The sequence below is a fragment of the Nothobranchius furzeri genome, chromosome 4 (genome assembly GCF_043380555.1).
Source record: "Nothobranchius furzeri strain GRZ-AD chromosome 4, NfurGRZ-RIMD1, whole genome shotgun sequence".
Taxonomy (NCBI): Eukaryota; Metazoa; Chordata; class Actinopteri; order Cyprinodontiformes; family Nothobranchiidae; genus Nothobranchius; species Nothobranchius furzeri.
The window spans coordinates 2,667,474-2,674,006 of NC_091744.1; positions in this window are offsets into that span (position 1 = coordinate 2,667,474).

Sequence of the window (6,533 nt, forward strand, 5' to 3'; positions counted from 1 at the left end):
GTAGGTAAACATGCATGTAATCAGGTAACAAAGTATGCATGTAAGTAGGTTAGTTACTAACTAACAATGTATGTAAGTAAATAAGGGTTAAGAGTAAGTAACTACATATGTAAGGAAGTAGGTAATTATGTGTGTAATTAGGTAAGTACCGTAAATAAGTATGCATGCAAGTAAGTTAGTAACTAAGTAACTAAGAATGTATGTAAGTCAGTGAGTAACTAAGTGAGTAATTTGCTATGTAAGTAAGTAAGTAAGTAAGTAAGCATGTACAGTGGGATGCGAAGGCTTGGGCAGCCTTCCCACTGTGCAACGACCTAGTTTGGATGTCCTACAGACGTGGTCTGGATCGACAGACTCAATATAGACATGATCTTGTCGTGGTCCATGGTGAGCTGCCTGCCAGTAATCGTGTTTGTCCTCTGGGTCTTGTCTGCACGTGGGCATGTCTGAGAGCAACCAGCTGCAGCTGATCTTGTCATCAAGGCTCAGGGGATTTAAGGAGCAGTGTGACACAACACCATGCCGAAGTGGCGGGCATTACTATTCCTAAAAGTAAAGGGACCATGAAGAAGAAGAATGTTCCATGGTGGAATGAACAATGTGAAAAGGCAGTTAAGGAGAGAAATAAAAGTATGAAAGTTTTGAGAAAGTCTCATAATTTTGACATTTTGGGAACATGTTACGATATGTGATGGCAGGGTTTAGTTGCAAAGGGAAGCCCCGGTTTAGGAATTTGTGTGTTATGTTTGGGGATTTGTGTGTGCAGTTTTGAAAGAAACGTACAGTTTTGAAAAACTCATTTTAGCAATCGAAAAAAACTGTAAGATTGAGCTTAAATTATATAGGGAACCTTTGGAGCAAGTTCATAGTTTTAGATATTTGGGTGTTATATTTGATGAAAGGTTGATTTGGAAGGAGAATATTAATAACATAGTTGAAAGATGTAAAAAGGTAATAAATATTATGAGGTGTTTAAGGGGTAGTGATTGGTGGCTAGTACCAAGGCTTTAAAACAGGTATATACTGTATAGCAATGATCAGGTCAGTTATTGATTATGGTAGTATTGTATATAGTTCCGCAAGTAAAACATTATTGAAGAAGATTGAAGTTACTCAAAGTCAGGCTTTAAGAATTTGTTGTGTAGCAATGAAAACCACACCGAAAGTGTCCTTACAAGTGGAAATGGAAGAGATGCCATTGACTCTAAGATTCAAGTTGCTGAAATTAAATTATTGGACTAGTGTACAAGGTAGTACTGAGGATGAGCATATGGTTAAGGGAGAGATGAAAGTAGGAGGGCAATGTTTCAATGGACAGTATGAGAGTATGGTTTGGAAATCGTGTAGATTGTCTGAAGCCTTTAAATTAAATTATATAGTTGTTCTTAAGAAATTTTTATATTCGCCTACTCCATTTTGGTTATTTCCAAAAGTAATGATAGATTGTCATATTCAAAATCATCCCTATATACACTGACGGGTTGAGAGAGTCAGGAAATTTAACAGGATTTTCTTTCTGGATTCCGAAATTTAGTAAATATCATAAAAGTCGAACAGCTAATAATCTGTCAGTTTATACAGTGGAAATGTTAGCTATTTCATCTAGTTTACAGTGGATAGAACAAAATGGTGTTAGGAAAAGTATTATTTGCTCAGACTCCATGTCAGTATTGTTATCACTCAAAGAAATGTCAGCTGATAAGAGGTCAGATATTTTGTATGAAATATTTGAGTGCTTGTTTAGGTTGATGAAGACTAATTCAGAGTTTAGATTTATGTGGGTTCCAGCTCACAGTGGAGTAGAGGGTAATGAAATAGCTGATTATTATGCAAAGCAGGCAACAAAACTGGATACTATGATGGAGGTTCCATATAGTGTTGCAGAGGTGAAATCAGTTATTAGACAGCAGATTCTGGATGAATGGCAAGAACAATGGGTAAGGGACATGAAAGGAAGACATTTATACAAATTAAAGGGAAAGGTTGGAAGAGTGGAAGTCATTCAAATGAGTAACAGAAATCAAGCAGTGATAACAAGGATGAGAATGGGACATACAGCTTTGAACAGTGTGCTTTTTATTCTTGGACGGCATAATACCGGTATGTGTGAATGTGGACTTGATAGGGAAACAGTAGAACATGTAGTATGTACTTGTAGAAAATATGTGGGGAATAGGAACTTGTTGGTTGAAAAATTAAAAGTTAAAGGATATAAGAAATTTGATTTGAATATTCTGTTCAAATGGGGGGATAGTGGTTTATAAGTTAGTCATAGACTTTTTAAGGGACAGTGGGTTACTTGAGAGAATTTAGTTTTTTTTTTTAAGTAGGATACTCCCCACTTCGACTCACACTCCCATTCAGTAGGTGGCGGAAATGCACCTGAAAGTTGGTTGCCACCCGCCTATTAAATGACAGAAGAAGAAGAAGAAGAAGAAGAAGAAGAAGAAGAAGAAGAAGAAGAAGAAGAAGAACACCATGCCGGATGATTACTCTGTTTTGGGTAGCTCTAGCCACTAACCTGCCTTGAACTTTGTGTATCTTGTTAGAAAACCTGCCGCCTGAAAATCCAAGACAACTCTTCCCTTTTCCCCTCCAGGTTTCACACTCCATGTTCCCTCGTCTCCATACCAGCCCGGACTCCAGATCACACTGCCGTTCCCCTGGCCACCCACTCTCAGCCGCTCACCTGCCCTCACCAGCATCCGCACCAACCTCACCTCTGAACAAACAGTTTGTCGCTCTCTGGACCTCTTCAGCTTTCCCGGACCTGACCGAGCTCCCTCTGTGCCTCCTACCATTACCGGAAAACAGTAAGCTTTCATCTAAGTCAATATCTCCATAAATCCCTCTGGAAACTCACTCTGTCTCCCTTCTCAGAACCCCACCCTGGAATGCTACCAGTATGCAGCATCTTCAGTTCCCGTTGCTCCTCTTTAGCTCCTCATTTAATAAATCTTTTTTACACTTACCTGTTTCCCGTGTGTGATTCTGCATGTCGTGGGTCAAGAAACTGCCACCCAACATGACAGATCTGCACGTCCATGCGACAAAGACTGTTTGCAGGATTGTTAATCTTCATGATTTTCCTTTATAAATTGTTGTTAAATATATCATGGAGACACACAGAGTGATATTATTGCACACTTTCTGTAAATCCTATAAACTTTGTTTCACTTCTCAAATATCACTGTGTGTGTGTGTCTCCGTGATTTATTTAACTGATTTTTTTATCGTAACAACCAATGATTTATAAAGGAAAATCATGAAGATTAACAAGGATGCCCAAACTTTCCCATCCCACTGTAAGTAACCAGGAATGCATGTAAGTAGCTAAGTAAGTGACTAAGTAGGAAAGTAAGCATGCAAGTAGGCAAGTAAGTAAACAGATAAGTAAAGTTTATTTATAAAGCAAATACAAAAATACAAAGAGATTCACAAAAAGCATCCAAACTAAAACATAAAAAAATATTAAGGTAATTTAAGCCATCAATTGTAATGGTGTGAAAATTAATTTAAGATACTTAAATTAATAGCAAAAGTTTATTTATTAAACAGAAGATTCAGTAAGATTCTTTTCATTCGATAAACTGGAAATGCAACCCTTTTCTGTGTTTCGTTTCAATAATGAGGCAAGTTTAAAAATGAAGAAGTTTTATTACTACAGTTTTTCTCAAATGCTAAAACACATTTCACAAACGTTTCCTCCATGTTCCCCAATGTCTAAACACAACACCCTTTTCTAAAACTACATAAACACAACCACACCTTCTCACTTCAAAACTCAAACTTTCACACCAAAAGAGCAGCTCGAAGCTTTCAAAAATGTAAACACTATACACACCATTACACACTACAGCAAAACAATTGAAAACACAATACTCAATTTGTGAGAAGGTTCTTTGTTTCATAACTGCCAATTTGCCCATTTTTAGAAACTTTACAGTTACAGATCTTCTTAGATCCCTGCAGAGGATTAGGCATTTAGATTTGTGAGTTTCATATGAATAGTATAAATCTATAGAAAATTCTGCATGTACACTACTGTAACACAACTCAATGCAAAACAGAATCTATTGCACACAACAGTACTCTTGGAAACATGAGCAGGGTGTGAACATTTTTTTATTTACTTTATTCACAACACACACAGACACCACAGTCACTGTGCGGCATCATGTCGCTGAGCTTCATCGGGCCACATCATCTCATCCACATCGCAGGTTATATTGTCTCTTGCCAGGCACTGCGGGAAAAACGCCCTGGAATGGCGAATCCATCCTTGTAAGGCCTCCACAGGGATGTCACCACAAGCCAGCTCCATTGCCCTTAGGAGGTCCTCTCTAGTGTATGGCTGTCTGTCATAAACCTGCCATCTCCACAATGAGAAGAACTCCTCTATAGGGTTCAGGAAAGGGGAGTAGGGTGGCAGACAGACGTTTAAAAAGTGGTTACTGTTGAGGGTGAACCACTCTCTGATTTGGTTTGTTCTGTGGAAGCGGACATTGTCCCAAATGATCACATAAATGTGATGTGCGGGCCCAGGATGGTGTTGTTAGCGGTCCAGGAGGATGTCTTAGCTCCTCTAGGAAGGTGAGGAGATGTGGTTACAGCATTAGCAACAACTGTCTTCAATTTTGAGTCGCTGTGTGTAACGAATGACGACAGGTGTGTTCACTGTGTTCAATCAGTGCTGACTGTGGCAAGCATTTGGCATCACATGAGCTTTCATTTGCGAATATGAGCAGAGTTCTTTTGCGACTTGTGTTTTAGCAAGGAAAAATGTGTTTAGATTTATGAGAACGGAGGATTGTGTTTTGTGTATTGTGTCTTCATGTGAAATGTGTTTATGATGATGGAAAATGATGGCTAGATTTAGTAAATGTGTTTAGACAACTGGTCATTTGGTTTAGAGGATTGGCTTTTGTGTTTTAGCATTTGAGAAAAACTGTAACAATTTTTAAACTGGAAATTTGAAACGACAATTATAAAATGACAATTCATGGATGGCAATTTTAATGACAATCTTTAACAGCTTTGATATTACTTGTTTAAAAGCAAACCTGTGTTGGATGGAACTAATTTGAGAATGGTGAGTTTGGATGCGTGATTGGAATTCTCAGAAGGTTGTTTTTTTTTTCAGAGAGAATGAAGCGTTCTGGGTGAAATAATGTCTTGCAGATGACTGAGTTATTTTGAGAGAAAACAGCATCAAACGTCATCTATCGTGTTCTACCTCACCCAAACAGCCCCCCCTTTGTGGATCCGGACATCAGGAGGATAGTTTCATCCAACGTGACACTTCGGCTGGTAGAGTAGTCGGAAGTGTCCGATGGTCCGGTCCAGAGATGTCCTGGGTACACGGCTGTACGAAGCGTTTGGCAGATGCACGTTATCGTCTTAACTTCAGAAATCAATGACTCTGGGAGAGTCTTTCATTAGTTCGTTAGTTTTGTTTGTTCTTTAGCCATTCTTGTCGGCGTGACAGAACAGCAGGCAGAGGTCAGGGCGGCCGTCCCTGGCTCCTCAGGATGATGTCTTGTTCAGAACTGGACGTGAAATCTGTGATGGTTAGTTTTTACCAAACTCTCTCAGAACCACTCCCACTCTCTCCGGAAGAAAGCTTGCTCATGCGTCAAAAAACGTCATGCAGTTATTTTTTATCTGAACTCTGTGTTGGATGAAGACATCTTTCTAAACATTATAATTAATCATTATTATACCCAAAGCATAATAATCCATTTCATGTAATTAAAATACCTGTATATCTGAACCAAGTGATCATGTTGTAATGATTCTTTAAACAGTAATAAAATCATAAGTTTATTAATTATTATTTAATTATTATCATCGTGGCTTGAAGTGTCCTTCTTGGGACGGAACAGCAGATACTGGTGATATGATCTTGAGGAGACATCGTGGCTCCATGGGTTTAATCTGTGGATTCAAAGTACTGTTTGACCCAGCTAGGCAAATGTGACCTTTGGCACAAATCAGAGAACCTTCATGCCGTTACACAATAAAAATAAATTCATAAAAATTGTTAATAGTAAATGTAAATCATAAAATAGAACAATGGTATGGCTGTTATTATTTGGCAAAATAATCATTAAGAAAATGTTGTCCCAGAGATCAGTTTAAACAGTTTCTGTAAATAAAATCAACAATGAAATCATAAAATGTTGTTGCTCTACAGCAGAACCGATGCTCAATTAACATTCTTAAGGTTTTCGATCTAGATGTGGAAACAGCAGAAATAAATCTATTAGACAATAAACAAAGAAAAAGTCTAGATAATGAAATCCATGATGATGAGCATCTATCTCAGTTTCTACTCAGTGTAGCAAAACACATTTTACCTTGATGGTTGCATGTAGGTTTTAGATAAAAGCAGATGCAGTTTAAGATCATTAATTCAACATTTTCTGGTGGGAATTCCACTGAATACATTGTTCAGTGTTAGCTAGATAGAAATTTTCAGGGAAAACTCAACCTAGAGGAAATGTTTGTGTGAAGTGCTGCAAAATTTCCTG